Source organism: Hipposideros armiger, unplaced genomic scaffold, assembly GCF_001890085.2.
Source record: "Hipposideros armiger isolate ML-2016 unplaced genomic scaffold, ASM189008v1 scaffold_117, whole genome shotgun sequence".
Classification (NCBI taxonomy): domain Eukaryota; kingdom Metazoa; phylum Chordata; class Mammalia; order Chiroptera; family Hipposideridae; genus Hipposideros; species Hipposideros armiger.
In genome coordinates, this window is record NW_017731467.1 from 3,127,132 (window position 1) to 3,145,232 (window position 18,101).

Consider the following 18,101-nt stretch of genomic DNA (forward strand, 5'->3'; position numbering starts at 1 on the left):
AGAGAGAGAGAGAGAGAGAGAGAGAGAGAGAGAGAGAGAGTTGAAGGTGTTGCAGAAAGATGAAGGACTTCACCATCTCAAAAAGCGAGGACTTTGAAAGACAATATAGTCTCTCAAATATCTAATGATCATGTCAGTAATCAGGATAATACATAAAATACTAAAAATAGAAGATGACCTAAATCTATATTAGATTAGCTTAATTTCATTTTTGCCATGTGCAATTAATGAATAGAGTCTATGTGGAATTAGATAGACTTTGATTTAGGTTATAAAACCATCATTAATTAATTGTTTCACTTTAAGTAAGTTTCTTAACTTCTTTGAATCTTAATTTTTTTATCTGTACAATGAATCTAAATAGTCACATATTTATATCTTAAAAATATTGACAGGATTAAGTGAGATAAAGTGTACTAAAGGCTTAGCATTGAACTTGGCACCCAGGAGATGATTCTTCTTATACTGATATCTGAGTCATCAAAAGAAAACACTTTCATGTTAAGCCCAATTTAATGTACACTTTTGGAATTTTTGTTTTTAATTAAGAAACCTTCTGTAGCATTACCCCAGGCAAAATAAAAATGCATAAAGTTTGATATGTATAACAAATAGAAAAATAAGGGACATAGCATACTTACATCTAATTCATTCTCTCTGATTTATGTGCAGGGCTAACTTTTATATCCATGTCAATCACTTTTATAAGATGGCAGGATTATATCCTTAGAGTAAGGAAAAATTAGTTTTAAAGAATGTTCATTTAATGTTAAAGTTTGGTCATTGTATACCATATATTAAAAGCTATGTACTTGAAATATCCCTAGAAGTAGTGAATAGTCCTAGCCAAGAAAAGTCATTTGAGTCATTTTAAGATTTATTTCTCTTGTCGGAGTTTTATAGAAAATCTGGTTTGGGAAGTCTTTCCTATTTTAAAACATACAATATGAAAGGTATTTCATAGTTTTATGGAAAATGTTCACAGGTAAAAGAAAGGAAAACTTACATACACTGAGAGCTTACTATTTGAGAGCAAGCAACTACAATGGTTTTGCAAATGGTTTTTCATATAATTCACACAACAAACCTAGCACTTTTGATATCTATTTTTATACATGAAAGAACTGAAGTTTAAAGAACTTGAAGAGCTATCTGTCTCAAAGATGCAGAGCTAGTCATGGTCAAGTTGGAAGTTTCATTGTTGTATAACTCTACAGCCCAAGTTTTTCCTACCTCATCACACAGCTTTTCCTTCACCGCCCTCCCCCAACACCTCCAACAAACAACACTTCTGTTGATTAACTGATGTGCCCAAATTTGTTAACTCATACTTTTCATAAGACAGATGGCATTTATTCTCCCTTACAGGTGAACAAATGAGGAATAAAAGAGATCAAATGCAAGCTGGCACACAGTCATCAAGTTCTATCACTGCTCTAAGTTGGGTTTTCTGATTCTTTCCAACTTCCTCCATGAGTCATTGATTTTTGATGACAGCCATCTCTCAGATGTGTTTAATAAAAATCTTTAATCAAGGTCAATAAAACCCATTAAAAAAGGTAAAGCCTTCATCAGAGAGATGAATTTTCTAAAAATCTGGAGGACTGGTCCTACCTAATTCCAAGATGCTATGATTTGGAGATGCTATGCATTAATTCTTTCAGAACAGAATGAACGTTGATTTTCAATAACCTAAATATATGTGGACTGAGTGCAAGACCAGTAATAGGTTTCTGACTTTGGCTTACACAGTCAACACTATTGGTATGTAAGGAAAAGAACTATTGATTCAATCCATCCAATCAGGAGTGTTTACTTTCTAAAGGGCTCTGGCAGTGGGCTGGAGTGCTTGACTAGTGAGCAAAGAGTGACTGGGGACAAACTGAGTTGCTGCAGTTGACAAAGGACTTCGTCAATGTGCAGTCAGGCTGTTGCTTGCATAATGAACAACCAGGACATCTATTAAATCGAATTCTGTTCAAGAGATTCAATTTGCATGACAAACTACATGGTTTCCATTTAAATGCCTCCCCTTTGCACACCCATCTCCAGAGCAGGGTGAGAATTCGGGCAAGACAGCATAAGTAAGATTTTCGCCCAAGGCTAAGAAAAATCAAGAAGGAAAGAATACGGCCAGGAGATTTTAAGGATGAAATCTCATGAAAAAAGATCCCCGTAGTTCTTAAACTGGATCAAGCACATTCCTCCCTCAGGCCTTCCTCACGCTGCCCCCTTCCTGGCACCCTCTAACTCTCTCCATCTCCCACCCCTAGGTTTTCTCTTGGTTTCCTCCTTTTCATCCTTAGGTTGGGGAATAAAATATCACTGCTTCCAAGAGGCTTTTAAAGACTACCCTGTCAGAGTGGATGTTCCCCCGGTTCCTCTCTATCATTGCACCCAGGTCTGTGTCTTTCACAGCACACATTACCATTTTTAATTGACATATTTATTTATTAAACTATTTATTCGCTTACCCTGTTTTCCTTCCTCTACCACACTGTGACTTTCTCAAGGACAGGGACTATGCCTATTTTATTCACCAGTGTGTACTTATTTCACTCAGTACCTGGTGCTCAGCAAGGCTTCATAATGAAATGAGTGAACAGATGAGAGAATAAATGAATAGAGGATTTGGTCACCCTCACTTTAATTAAGTACATTAACACTATGAGATAATATGAGATCCAAGGATTGTGATGGAATGTGTTTATGAAGTTAAAATATTCTAAACACTTTAAAATGGATTTAGCATATCTGTTGGAGTTGGTCCTGCTTCCTGAGTTCTCACATAAAAAATATCAGTTTTTGCTTTGATTTTGGCAATATGGACAATATTGTCTTATTAATTCAAGAAAGAAAAAAAGAAACTAATTAGTAGGTAGAACCTTTGATACTAGGTCTACACCCCAACAAGATCCTTTGGTGCTCTCTAATAGGGATGATTTGCCATAGGAATGTAAAGAATTGCTTTTAATTGTGGAAGTTTATAGTGGAAGAATCATGTTCTTGCTCCAATTTAATCAGATTTACTAGACTAAATTATAGGAATAAAAGAGATTTAGGACATATTTAGCATAAAACTGAGTTTTCCTATTTAAGACTTAAGTATTACAATTGTATCTGGAAATTAATAGGGGAACTGCAACTTTTTCATGAGATTGTTAACTGGCTACTGTTTCATTATATGGGGATTCTAGTGGAGAATATCCTGAACTAAACAGATTCTGAGTCTTGATAAATAGTGTTTGGAAGTAATTTGAACTTTGACAAAAATACTTTATCAATTTGTTCATTTGTTTACTCACCAAATAGTCACTGAATGCTTACTGTGTCCCTGGCATTTTTCTAGGTGCTGGGGACCTCACAGGGAACAAGATACAGCAGCTGTTTTTCCTCATGGAACGTGGAATCAGTCGGGGGGAAACAGGAAATACGCAAGCACACAAGTGAGTCCAGGTCATTTCAGGATGAGAAGTTTCATGAGGGAAATGAAATGAGGTGATGTGTTGGAAGACCCGGGTGAGCTCCTCTGAGCTGAGACATGAATGATAGAAAGGAGGCAGTTATGTGTTGATCCTGGGAAGAGAGTTCTGGAGACAGAGAACAGTAAGAGCGAAGATGGACTAGTGAGAAAATATGTACTAGTGTTATAGGTGTTGAAGGTATAGTGAGAAAAGGTTTCGTATGTTTAGAGTGTTAGTCAGGGTCTCCAGGGGAACAGACCCAACAGGATGCATGTCTATCTATCTATTCTCCTCTCTCTCTCTCTCTCTCTCTCTCTCTCTCTCCTATCTATCTATCTATCAATCATCTATCCATCCACCTATCTAGATTTATTTTAAAGAATTGGCTCATGCAGTCGTGAGGCTTGTGAAGTCCACAGTCTGATGGGGTAGGCTGGCAGGCTGGAGACTCAGGAGAGAGATGCAGTTCAAATCCAAAGCGCATGTGCTGGCAGAAGTCCTTGCTGGGGACTGAGGGAGAGGAGGTGTCAGCCATGTTCTCTTAAGGCCTTCAGTTGATTGGATGAGGCCCGCCCACATTATCAAGAGTATCTGCTTTACTCAAAGTCCACCAATTTAAAAGTTAATCTCATCCCAAATCGCTTTCATAGAAACATCCAGAGTAATATTTGACCAACATCTGGGCACTGCGGCCCACCCGAATTGACACATAAAATTAACTATCATATTTGGGAAAGAAAAAAAATTGAAATGTGACTGAAGCACAGCGTACAAGGAAAGGGGTAGTAGGAAACGAGGACAGGTAAGAGCAGTGGGAACCACTGACGGTTTTAAAGCCAGGAGGAATGACACCTTCTGATTTAAATTTTAGAGATAACTCTGTGTGTAGAGGCTGGATTTCGAAGAAGCAGGAGAGAGAAATTAGGGAAACGGTTCGGCAGTTTCTGTCATCGTTTGGGCCAGAGGTGGTGATTTGGACTTACCGTATTTCCGCATGTATAAGACGCACCCTTTTTCAAAAAATTTGGGGTCTAAAAACTGGGTGCGCCTTATACAGTGGTTGTAGATCGTTGTCAAGTCATTTAAGAAGTGTGGCATTTCAAATGCCATAGATGGAACTGAGGGCGAGGCAATATATGAAGACAGTGATTCGTCATTAAACATAGATGAGGACAAGCTAATGGTTGGGAGTTTCGACAGTGATGAGGAGTTGTATGAATTTTATGATGAATAAAACTTGAGTTCAATAATTTTATGTAATACATTTTGTTTTCAAATTTCAGGCCCCCAAATTAAGGTGTGTCTTATACATGGGAGCGTCTTATACATGGGGAAATACGGTAGGTTCTGCAGGTAAGGAGTGAGGAAAGGACAAGGCTTGTGAATCTGGGAGCTGAAATGGCTGGACCCTGATGGACTGAACGTGGGGGTAACACAGGGATGGCTCACAACTTAACCCCTGGAGTAAGATGGCAGCAGTAGGAGGCACATATTTAGGAATTTTCTATCCAAATAAATAAAAGTGGGTATAATTTCTTTAAAACCAAAAAAATCCTGTGCTTTCTCATATCTGCAATTTATACCAGTAAAATGGGTTCTTTGTTAAATGGATGAAATTGCAATGCGTTTGGAAACACCTGCCCATGTTTCACTTTAATTAACTATAAATCTTTAAGACATGTGAGATAAACCTCTTTCAGGTACAGCTTTCTTTCAGCTACAATTTTAAGTACAACAGTTGGGTACTGTGTACTTTTTTTGTGTGAAATTCCCTGTTTGCTTATAAAATGTCTAACTGCATCATTGGACATTATAATTAAGCTTAAAATAATAATGGTTACAAAAAGATAGTGCAAGTATATTTCGAGTTAGCATTTCCATGATTATAAATGCTCTGCAATTTCAAATGGATTATATCATAATATTATTTAGCAATTTGGTTATAAAAAATGAATTAAAATGAACTGGAAAACTTTAATGACAATGGAAAAAAATGCCTTTTCTACTTAAGCAAACACATTTCTCAATGCTTAATTCCAGTAGCACCTATACTGGAATTTATATCTGTATTTAAGCTAAATATCTCCTAAAGCTTTTTCTACTCTGAAAAACTGGTTTAAATTTTTTGGGAGTGATTAGATCTATCTAAATAGCAGAAGAGGGAGCCATGTCCCAAATCCAAAGTTAATTAAAACACTAGCTAAATAGAGGCAAAGCAGTCCCTGGAATCCAGGTTTCTTTACCTGCTGCTGGGAACTTGATACTATATATAGCCCGTGTCTACCCTGGCTAAGCTGAGCAGTGTTCAGCCTCTACATCACTTAGTCTTTACTTATTACCTTCCCTCCCAAACATTCAGCTCTTTGAGTAAAGGAAGGTGTCTTGTTGATCATGACATCCCAGTGTCTGGCATGCTGTCTGCCTGGGCCAGGCACCGATAATGTGCTCAATTAGCAGTCCTGAAAGCACCGATTCATCCCGTTCACTTGTGAGCATTCAGCTATTTATTTTGAAATACTGTAGACTCAGCTTTTCAAACTGTGGATTGTGACAATTAGTTGGTCATGAAACCAATTTAGTAAGTCTGAGAAGAGTTTAAAAATAATTAAAGGGAATAGCATAGACAGCTTTGCATGTAGAAAGATTCTTTTTACTTTCTTTTTGGTGAAACTTTTAAGTTATGAATATAATGCATGTGTCCATTAGATTGCAATGTACAATATATTTCTTACTGGGGTTTACAATAAAGAAGCTGAAGAGTTGGCCTGGTTTTTACAGGTAAAATGACCATTTTTTTTAAAAAAAAGATACAAAATTATGAAATTGCCTAGTGATAAGAGACAGACAGGAAGTATATGGGAAAATTGAGGATAAATTAACCATTTATCATACATAACATAGAATAGATAGATCTGATCTCATTTAACAAGTATATATTATACATTTATAAGTGCTCTTGGCTCAGTACTGTGAGAAATATAAAAATACGTAATATAAGCTGTCTCTGCTCAAAGAGCATAACAACACCCGGCAAGAAGGGTGATATGTATCTAGCTTCAGCCTTTCAATCAGGAAAAGGTTATGAAAATCATTTCCACCTCTTTTATGGCCACCTATTTCCAAACTTCCCAACTCAGGCTCTTAATACTATGGATAAAATAAATTATAAGATAGCACTTGTGGGTTATCCTAGGAATCAAACTACTGTTTATTATTTGATATGAATGGACAACTAACTGACTTCCAAATGAATTCCTGGTACAAAGCTACTAGCCATTGCTAAGTTAGATGTTGCTTGTACAAATTTTTTTTTTTTTTGGTAGCAGGATTTGCTATATTCGAGCAGGAGTTGGCAGACTTTTTCTCTAAAGGGCCAGTAGTAAAAATTTTAGGCTTTGTATGCCATCCATGGTCTCTGCCATAACTACTCAACTCAGCTACTACAGTGTGAAAGAAGCCGTAGATAACACACAAGTGATTTCTTCCAGTAGCTTTTTATTTATGGACACCAAAATTGAATTTTATGTAATTGTCATAAAATGCTATCCTTCTTCTGATTTGTTTCAACAATTTAAAAACATGAAAACCTTAGCTTGCAGTCCATACAAACACAGGCAGTGGCTGAATTTGGCCTGAACCATAGATTGCTGACCCTCGTGTTACAGCAGCAACTTCTTTTTTTCCCAAGAGACCTACTATAATGGTTTTGTGCAGCCGAATCAACAAAATAAACATTAGATTGCAAATAAACTTCTTAAGCCCAGGCACTGGCTCATTTATTTTTATTTTCATTTATTTATTTTTTTTTAAAAACCCAGCGTTTCAAATAAAAGGTCAGATGTAATTTCTAAAAATGTATTGAATGTTTGCATAAATGAATGATTTAAATAATGTAGTAGAATCAGGGAGAATGTGTAAAAACGTGAGACCCTTTCACACTTGTGGTGTAGGAGGGCACAGATTTGGGAAATATCCAAAAGCCTACCTCCTGCTTTATAATGGTAACTATGTTTTACAGTACAGGCATTGTTAGGAAAAACAGGGTTTCAGTCATCTGGTTCCTGGTTCCTATGTGGAGCTTCTCTCTCCACTGTCAAATTGGATGAACCAGGTTTGCTTTTATGAAGGGAGCTGGCTGGTTTCCTTACACATGTGCGGGTCATGGACGCATGGGCGCGCGTGCGCGCATGTGTGTGTGTGTGTGTGTGTGTGTGTGTGTGTGTCTGACTGGGAGGATTCAGGAGTTGTGTTTTTACTTGCATAGAATAATCAATAATAAAAAAAATTAATAATAATAAAATAATACTAATTGAGATGGCCAAGATTTATTGTCTACTGTGAGCCAAAAAGTGCGTGATGGCCTTCTATCTCATTTAATCTTCACAATCACTTAACAGAGGTCGGACACTGAGGGGAAGTGACTGTGATTGACTGATTTACTCAAGGGCACACAGCTGGTGAGAATCCAGATAAGGCTCTGACTCCTCAACTTAATCATCACCCTGAATCTGCTTATGTGTGATAACGCTCTTTAGTGTAGACATGAAAACACTGAAAACCACTGTTGTGGAATGAGTGATGAGTCTTCTGCACACCACATACAGGACTCACAATTTACCTAACTTGCGAATTAGAGTTGTTAGAGTTATGTTCTGTTAAGCTCTATCTTCCAAACATTGATTTGCTCTAATCAGCATTATTTTACATGGTAGAACTGAATTGGCCCCAAGCTATTTGGTTTTACATTTTCTATTACCTAAATATGGATGGGTCCCCCTAACGTATCACTTTCACTGCATTCTTAAAGGGATGTTTTTACCAACAGAAAATTAAATGTTTTAAATTATTTCAGGGATCCAATATAGGACCTGCAGTATGTTGAAGCATGGATTGAATAATATTCATATGCACAGCAATTTATTGTAGCTCAATGAATATAGTACCTAATGATATGTAATATTGTATTTAAGATTTAAAAATTCATTAAATATTCTCAATAAAAAAGAAAACTATAATATAAAGCATCACTAACTAGTTGATTGGTGCTTACTAAAATACTTTTCTTGTAATTATAGTTAAAATATATTACAGTTAATGATACACATCATTCAAGAGACTATTCAGACAGTTATAGTAGAAAGGAGTTTACAGTTTTCACTTTTGCCAAATAAACCCAAAAGATATCTCCTCAGCAGCAGGACTATAATTTCAATTGTAGCAACTAGACAAAAACCAATGAAATCTAATAATTCATATGTGTGACTTGATCCATTTCTCCTGGATTACATGAATGAACTAACTTGAATTGTAATGCTTTTTACATTCAAGTTTCAAACTTTTTGAAGCTAAGCATTTTGAAAGTAGCAAGAGGAAACTCGTAGTATAAAATCATTCAAAGTTGGTAGTTCATATGAGTGTCCAAAATTTTACTAGGACATGCTACATTTTTTATTAATTTTAGGTCAAGATTTATCTGCAATCAGTAAATAAAGGCTTACAGAAATGTAGCTCCGGTGTTTGCCTTGGCTTCAAAATGTGATTTTTCTCCCAATGTGATTTCTTTGAGAGACAACACAATTTCTTTCTGATTCTGAGCAGATGGACCATGCTAATATGAAATGGTGTCTTAGAAAGGTTATTTCTGTTTTCTGCAGGGAGCAGCCATCCTTTGACCTACATTCAGTATGTAACACTGATCTGATTGTGCAACAACCATTAGCCTCATATGAAACCCCTCGTTGGAGGTCAGGACTCAGGTCAGGGACCATTACTCTTGGGTCAAGTCAGAGCTCAACTTAATTAATGCCTTTAAAATATATATGGATGATATTTTGTTCTCCATAGGATGTATGAAAATGGCCTGCAGAATTGAACCCTGAAAAACATTCAAAACAAGAATAGTTTAGTTGTTTGACACATCCCCGTGACCTCTTTCTGAAATCGCCAGCACTGCCTAGTGCATTTGTTTTTCCCTAGGTTTTCTGCCTAGTTTTCCCCTGCTGTCCAGTTTTTGTTTGTTTGTTTTGTTTTTTGTAAGTTGCAGATTCCTTCTGTGTACCTTTTTGGTGCTCAAGACGCCCTCTGGTAAGCCATCGGCCATCCCCACCCGTGCTGTCCCAGGACCCAGGAGGGCACGGGGTAGAGAGTTACAAAGAGAAGGGCGTGGACTCAATTATGAGGAACAGTGGCAGCGTCGAGGGTGCCAGTGGGCAGAGGAGGCAACGCATCTTGTGAGCCTGTGCTGAAATGTTTAGCAATCATTTTCCAATGAGAATTGGCAGTTGCCTGCCAGGACAAGATGTTATGTCAGCACAGGTGTCAGAAAACAAGAGAGGTTTCTGCAGGAAGTAATTGGCAAATCAGATAGGGCTGGGGAAAAAGAAACAATGGGGAGGGCAGAGGAAGCAGGCAAGGTGCTTCTCAGCAGATAGCTTCAAGAGTAATTTTTAACCAACATTATTTAAGAGCCCTTTAGAAAGAGCCCCCTGTCTCAGAGGCACCTGCCAACTGACAGTACAACAGGAGAAGAGGAAACTACTTCCATAAAGGCTTTTAAAAAAGACTTTTAGAGGCAGTTAAAAAGACAGACAATCACATTTGGTGTAAACCTGTTTAAATAACAGTTTACTGCTCAGGCTGGGCTTCTCTCATGTCCCAGTCTGCTGTTTTCCTTTACCCACCAATCCACCACCTACTCTCCAGAGCCCCTCACCCAAGAGCTAAGCAGCATCTCTGCTTTCCGGCTGAACTCTGCACAGGATGGAGATCCAACAGCCAGTTCCCTCGTATGTGGTCTGGAGATGTAGCTCTGATTTTAACTAATTCGCCCTTGCAGTAAAATGTACACTGCCCCACCTCTGAATGTCTGTGACGTGTACTGCTTGGGAGATTTTTCAATGGACATTTTGGAGCTCTCATTATGTACTTTCATTGTTTGGGCTCTACTGTCCTTTCCTATTGTCCATTATCCAGCCTGTGAAGTAGCTTGCACGTGTGTTTTCAGAGTTGAGGAAAAGGCACTCAAAGTGTCCCCAACCAGTTCTTTTTGAGAATTTGTCTGGAGTTGTAAAATTCTCAGAGAAGGAAAGAGGAATTATGTTCATCATTGTATCTGCTGTAATTAGCACATAATCGGCAAGCAATCAATGCTTACTGAAAATAAATATGAATGAATAAATGAATGAGTGAATGTGAATGAATGAATGACTACTGAAAGAATAGGAGTAGGGAATAGCAAAAGGGCACATAATTGGGCTAGAATAACCGATTCAATCAGGTGGTAGCCTTGATATCTAGACTTGTAACTCATTTCCCCCATTTTTCACATGCGATAGTTTACTGGGAAGTGTTTTTCCAGAGAGCAGTATTTCAGGGCAGCAAAGCCAGAAAGGAGAACCGATACAAGAAGGTGTTATCAAGTTGGCCACCACTTCCTGGGATGATCCTAAATACCCTACGAAATGCATCTCAGGACCATCTCTCTTGGGGAAGAAAGGGGGAAACATTTGTGCATAGGCTCCCACCCCTCATTTGACAGAGGTTCACTTCGTGGGACAAATTGCCTGCACTTTTGGGTAGTATATGGTTTAGCATGGTGGTGTCTCACTCTGTGGCATCAACAGAGAAGCCCCGGAGGGGAAGGCAAGGTGTGCATGGCACAGGAATGACTGTCAAGTGGCACCTGCAAGAAGTGAGTCAGAACCTGTGCAGAACTGCTCGTCACTCAGTGCCTGGAATGAGAGACAGGTGAAGCAGAAAGGATCTAAAATGGTGCCTCAGTGGTATCAATACAGTCCCCCAAATACTAATATACTATTGTACATGTGGCCACTGGTTGTTTTTAGGAAAAAAATGTTAAACCACTTAAACCTGAGTTCCTCAGTTAAAAAATTAGGATGTTAAGTATTGTGTTTAGTCATGTAAATTGAGTGTACTGTTAGTAAAACATATCATTATAGAATTAGAGAAATAGAGAATTAGAGTCATCTGGCTCTGTGTATGTCTATGTGTCTTATTTTGGTTTTCAGGATATCTTAAAATTGGAGACCTGCCAGGACGGACCTGTAGGTCTGACATTTTCTCCACGCATGTTAGGGGAATGACTGTGCAGGAGAATTGGCCTGGGGTTGGTTCAGAGCTTCCTGGAGGAGATTTCTGGGAAATCTAATGCAGGCTACAGGAGTGCCCCAACTGATGAATTTAAGGATGGAGCAAAGCCTCAGAGCAAAAGCAGGTCAGCTAAACTTGTACCAATATGCATGGTAGAGTACGTTACGTGCATGTTAGTCTTCCAAGTTGTACTATAGGAGGCCTCACACTTTTTGCTTGCACATCAATTAAAATAATACTGAGAAAAATCTGTGTATTCCTTCCACATTGAGTTAACAGCTAAAATATTTTACTGTAAATTAAAGTTGTTGACAATAATGTCATTTTTGGCCAGTTGTAAATATTAACATTGAAGCAAACTATCAAATCACTTAAGTTTTTCCAGTGGAATCTTAATACATTAGCAATTCAATAGCCAAAATGCCTCATTTAATCATACGTGAACAAGATCATTTTTTAACAGTCACAAGTTTTATACCATTTCTTTTCTTATAGAACTTATTTTCATTCCACTTCCCCCAGATGTTTTAAGTCTAATTGTAATTTTTTTAATGCTTAAATGTGTTATATTGGTCTCATAGACTTTGCAAAAATTACGGATAAGAAATAAAATTTGAAATTAACCTTTTTCTGTGAGTCTCTAAGTAATAAAAATTTTATTCTGAATAGATTTAACTATCATCAGTATGACACAAAGCAACGTATTTGGCAAATTTTTATAGTTACATTTATAAACATAAAAGTAAATTTTATATGAAAAAGGCTCACGGGACCCTATATACAGTCCTGTGGGACCCTAAGCATAAGCTCCACTGGCCATCAGTGCCAGGTGATCCAGAGGCAGCCCTGGAAGGCAGCTGCAACAGGTGAGGATATAAGGGCTGCAGGTGAGTTATATAAGCTCGCCTCTGGGAAATACCGTGAGCTTCAGTGAGACTGAGGGAGAGCAAACAGATGCTTAGCACCTGCCTATGCCCCCTGGAGCCCGCCCTTCGGGCCAAAGCTCAAGACCAAAGCCGGCGTGTGTCAGTCCGCTGTCTGTGCAGTGCCCTGGGGGTCGCAGCCTGCCAAGAACTCTCTCTCCATCCTGGGGGACCCAGAAACGTGAGCCCCCTAGACCACCAGAGCTAGGCGGTCAAGGGGTATCGCCTGAGCGGCAGCCTGGAAGACTGGGCCACCAGACACGTGTAAAGCTCCCCGCTGGAGATACAGGCGCTCTGGAGCCTGGCAGAGGGACAGAATGAGAGGGAGAGTGCGAAGATGGCGCCCACTGGCTGGAGCGCGGCAGAGAGAGGTTAGAGATGGTGTCCACCAGTCCCCGTCTGCAGAGAGCACCCCAACAGCCCCCCAAATGTGTGTGAATTCAGATGCCTGCCCTTCAGGCAGAAACTCCAAGACAAGCAAACGACCCTGTCCCATAGGAAGTCCTGGCACCCCTCGTCTGAGGACTGCTTTGGCGCTGGGCTCTCCGAAAGGTGCGTCTGCGCGTGCGCGAGCCCCTTAAGAGCTGTTTCTCAGATTCCCATGGCCTGTGGCTCTCCTGGATTCGAACCCTGTTGGTTTTTAAAGCTAGAGGTTTTGGGGGTTTGTCTTTCAGGGGCGGGTCTTAAAAGTTGGGGGTGCCCAATGTGAGGTTCAGACTTGCAAACTGCTCCTCAGGGTGAAGCTCCCCTCGCCCACAACTTTGGGTCACTGTGCAAGGTGTGGGGTTTATGGCGAGATTGTGTGCTGCTTAGATGTGGCCTGTCGCAGGAGTTGCTCAGCCAGTGATTAGGGTTTGTTTTTTTTTCCAAGGAAGGCGTTCTGTAGGTAGCTGTGGATTTGGTGTGTTGGAAGGGGGTAAGTTCAGGACCATCTTACGTCACCATCTTGAATGGGAACCTCATTTCCTCCATTTGATTCGAGGTGTTTTTGCCAGTGGAGCTCGTGTGTGTGTGTGTGTGTGTGTGTGTGTGTGTGTGTGTGTGTGTGGTGGGGGGTGATGAGCTCGTGCATTCTCACGTGAGCACCATGTGTATCTGGTGGTGCCAAGTTGTGATCTCTTGCTTTTTTCCAGTGATTACCACCTGCACAAGGGCAAGCTGGCAAACAGGTTAGAACAGTATGCGCAGGCCACTGGCAACAAAGTACTGAACAGAATTGGCATGTATCGTTTTTACTTCATTTTGGCTGCAGTTAGTTCACACCTTTGCAAGTCCAAATGAGGAGCCCGGCTCGCGTTGCAGTTTTTCTGGGGAATGGTGCTGAAGAGGCTCTGAGGAAATTATGAATTTAAGCCACATTTGGCATATTCGCTGTGTCAGCCAAAACACGTTGGAGTGAGTAGAATTATGGGCACATTGCCTCCAGTGGCACATTACGTTGGTGACATAAAAAATGCTGTGCTTCATTCCAATTAGTGAAATTAAAATAAAAAAAGGTTTCCAGCATGTTAAAAATACCCAAGACCCTCAGGTTGATTTAAAATTTGTGAGAAATAATAGCAGTAGTAACAACAGAAACACCTACCATTTTGGGGGCGCTTCCTGTGTGCTCTGCACTGCGCTGAAGTTCTTTACAGAATTATCTTAGTTACTCCTCAGAACGCTCTTATGAAGTTGAAACTACCATTATCTTCATTTTATAGGAGGAAACTTCACTATGAGAAATGTCCAACAGGGTCATCTGCCTGACTGTGAAGTCATTGTAACTACACAGTCAACTGGGGGACTCCCTTTGTCATGCAAAAGTAGGACAGTGTAAGAACTCAGGGATAAAAGATGGCCCCTTTCCTCAAAGTTTCACATATAACTCATCTAACTAAATATGAAGCTTTTATGGTCATGGCTCCTTAATTCTGCCCCTAAATTGGTAGGCAAAAAAAAAAAAAAGACATTTTTGTCATAGTTAAACATTTGTAGAGAGGTGAGCTCACACTGTGGCAAGGTCAGCTCTAAGGGAATACAAATAAGAAAAGGAAAAAAGTAAGCTTTTAGGCTTTAGATTTCATTACAGGATGTTTCAGTAACATTTTGATATGTGACATACATCACATCCCCACAAATACATCTGTAAGAAAAAGCAATCCCAGAACCTCACTTTTGCCTAAAATTACCCAGATAACGGTGGCAGCACACTATTGGATTTCCATGTTTAAATTTTCTAATTATTTCTCATACGGTTTTGGCTTGGATTTAGATAAATATCTGCATTTCAGCTTATTTGCTTTACAAATAAAACCTAAAAGAAAAAAAAATTCTTAAAAGAAAAATTAGAGATATTTTTAGCAATAAAGAGAAAAGAAAATTGTTTTGTGATGCTATTTTTAAACAACATTTTTTAAAGTTTTCTTAAAGCTCCAGTGGTGAGGACAAGGCTAAGAGGTGACAATGTTGCTTAAGGAAACACTTCAGAACATGCTAGAAAAAGTTAAAGTCTAAGCCAAGGCCCCCGAGAGCAAGGAAAGTGCTCACAGGACATGGTGTCCTTCGAATCTTTTAAGGTTATTTTCTAATGAGACTATGAGAACAAAATGAAATTATACTTTCCTTCTAGCTAGTTAAGCTTCAAATCCCGGGTTGAAAAAAAATGTTTTCTTTTTGGACAGTGATGTATTTCTAGTCAGTCTATTCCCAAAACAAATACACCAAAAACACACTTCATGCACAGAGTAAAAAAAAAAAAGATAGGAACAGAGGTCATTCAGATTGTTCAATATTACTCTAGTTGCCATTTTGCAGGTAACCCTCCCTCGATGGAATAAGTTATCTATTACCTCTCAAGCAATAGTTTATTAAACTGAATCTCATTTGAATTCCTCACTTACATAATATGTAGATTTTTGCTTAAAGCAATACTGATTCTAAGAGACTAAATTGTAGTAGACAGTGTTAGTTCACTACCCAGCATTCCTTTCTCACCTTCTTTCTTCCTATTAGAAACCCAAATTTTGTTCAGGTATCTTCCTTCCCCCAAACACACACACACACACACACACACACACACACACACACACACACACACACACACACACAATGGAAGTTGACCCCAAGAATGAATTTTTAGTCTAAAAAGCCAATTAGCACATGGAAATTCTCAGCAATTAATGATACATTAAGAGTGTTTGTATGACCTGAGCTGACTCAACTGAACCGAAGGGCACTAACCCTCATCCTTGATTGTTAGAGAGGTTATTCGCTCTCTTCTGTTGGACAAGAATAAAGAAGTATGTAGTACCAGTTGCCACTGGCAACCATCTTAAAGTCTGAGGAAAAACACTGGCTGAATGACTTTGATGCTGAAGGTGGTGTGATGGAAAAACAGAATGACCCTGCCTGAATTTTTTATCACACTGCTCATCTAGGGTCACTTGGCACCTGCTTTCCTATGGGCTCTTTTATGTAAAATATAATTTTATTTATTTCTTAATCCAGTTTGAAATTTTTTTTCCCCCTCTTACCCACAGCCCAAAGTATCCTAATACACAGGCTGAAAACACTGAGTGGGAAGGAGTAAGAAGTAATGAGATCTTTAGAATGCTGACCGTGAATCACTATAGCTTGCTTTCCTGATCACCTTTCCTCTGTTAATAGGCTTCCTTAGTGGCCTCCCCTGTACCCCCACTAGATTAATCACTCCTGAAAATCCTTTAATACAGTCTACAGTTGGGGATGTGAAGTGTGGGGGAGGACGCCCCTACACAGATTACTTGTGTTAATGCGAGATGTTGCTGATGATTGAAAGTGTTAACCAACAGTTTTGCAGAGGCAGAAAAACAATGTTGGCAATCACTTTTCTAATATTTCTGGACCCATAGTTTCTACCCCTTTTCCTTGGAAGTTACAATTTCCCATTGTGGTGACATGTAATAGAGACATTTTCCAGAATGTACCATGGTACTTATTTCCATCTCAGAAACCCACTTATGTAAAACAAACTAACTTCTATTGATAACTTTAAAATTCTCTGTGCCTTTGACTTCAAGTTGATGGATATCACATTAAATAGGGGAAGTATAAAGAACATCATCCAAACCTCTCCCACTTCATCTCACAACCTTACAAAACATTTGGCATACTCAGAGTTGGGCTGAACTGCATATTTCATTGCCAGACAATATTCATGAAGATCCTATTACATGCATTGACTACCACTTAAGGAATGAAACAGGACTACATAATCAGTTGAATTTAATTCAATCTATTTGTACAGCCATGTTCAAGGTTACAACAAGGTATGTAGACTCTGGTATTAGACTTCCTATAGAACCTCAAGAAACATTTCCAGGGTAGGAATTTAAGGGAAAAATGATTTTGCTCCTAAAACATGTAAATAAGAATGTTCCGTAGATTCAGTTTGATGTAGTATTGTGGGTGGATAGTAAACTAAAAGATAACCAAGGTTTATCATACTAGTCTAAATGAAAGAGAGAAAATATACAGCCTCAGTTTTCAACCTGAACCCATAAAAACTAAACAATTCTATGCCGTAGGGTGGAGTGACCAAAGAAATGTCGATCTTTTAGATAAGAAAATACCTCAAATAAAAAACTCAGGTATTGTGTTAGGATACCCACTAGTTAGGGTTTGTAACCCTATTTCAGACATTTCCCAAAGTCAGCAAGGTCATCCGGGGATCTCACCCTTCCGTTGGTGTACACATTTGGTCTGGACAGTCTAGGGGGCTGGCACCAAGTTTCTTAAGTGTATTCCCACAGTGTGTCCAAAGGAAATCAGATTCCAAGAAAAGAAAAAAATTAACATCCAACATGAATAACGTACAAGCACATAAATGTAGTCCAGAATTTAAAAACGAGCACTCTTGACTTGTTTTTTCAAGAAACATCTAGTGTGTTCCTGCCATTTATCAAAAACTGTCTATGTCTTAGTGGTAAAAGGAAGACCCAAAGGCCTTGTTCTCTAGATGCTTCCAATGCAATAGACAATAATGTAGAGATTTGGGGAAAGATATGTTTCCAGTTGCATTGAGGCTAAGTAAAGTTTATTACAGGAAGTTGCAGTGAGGCATCTTAGCCGAGAGCAGTATAGGTGAGTGGAGGTCAGGGAAAGGTTCCTGGATAACAGATTCTTGACCTTTTTCCTGAAGATCCGATACAATTTGGCTAGAACTAGGTGAAGGTGAGCTGGGACACCAGAGGTAAGCAACCGGGACAGCTGAGTATTAGCACCGAGTTTCACTGTCAACACATTAAACTCTAGATTTAGCCATGATAGATCCTAATCTATTTCATGACTGGAAGACTAACAGAATACCTGTTTATTCACTGAATCAATTTCTAAAATGGCAGGTTCTAACAGTCATATTTAATATTAAATACATATTGTAACCAACATGACCTCAAAACATGGTAGTATCTATGGCACCCAACACAATGTCTTATACAAAAGTGTTTATTAAATGGTTATTTAATTGAAATCCTGTTACCTAAATTTCAGCTAGTCTTCTTGTGTAAGATGATTTCTTGCTAAAATGTATTTCTACTGGTCTGTATACATCAGGCTGTATGCTGTATTGCAAACTAATTGGGGG

The 18,101-nt window shown here is 38.9% G+C and overlaps 1 protein-coding gene across 3 annotated transcripts in view; it reads right to left on the reverse strand.

Annotated features, from left to right (window-relative positions):
- Window positions 1–18,101, reverse strand: part of CDH6 (cadherin 6) — a 120,676-nt gene that overhangs the window by 90,529 nt on the left and 12,046 nt on the right. Inside the window, exon 1 of one of the 3 annotated variants that reach the window (XM_019647895.1) lies at window positions 642–688. The exons of the other annotated variants lie outside the window; for them this stretch is intronic. The gene's annotated coding sequence lies outside the window, so the exon portion shown is untranslated. Of the gene's footprint in view, window positions 1–641; window positions 689–18,101 lie in introns of those variants that run through there. 3 annotated transcript variants of the gene reach the window in all.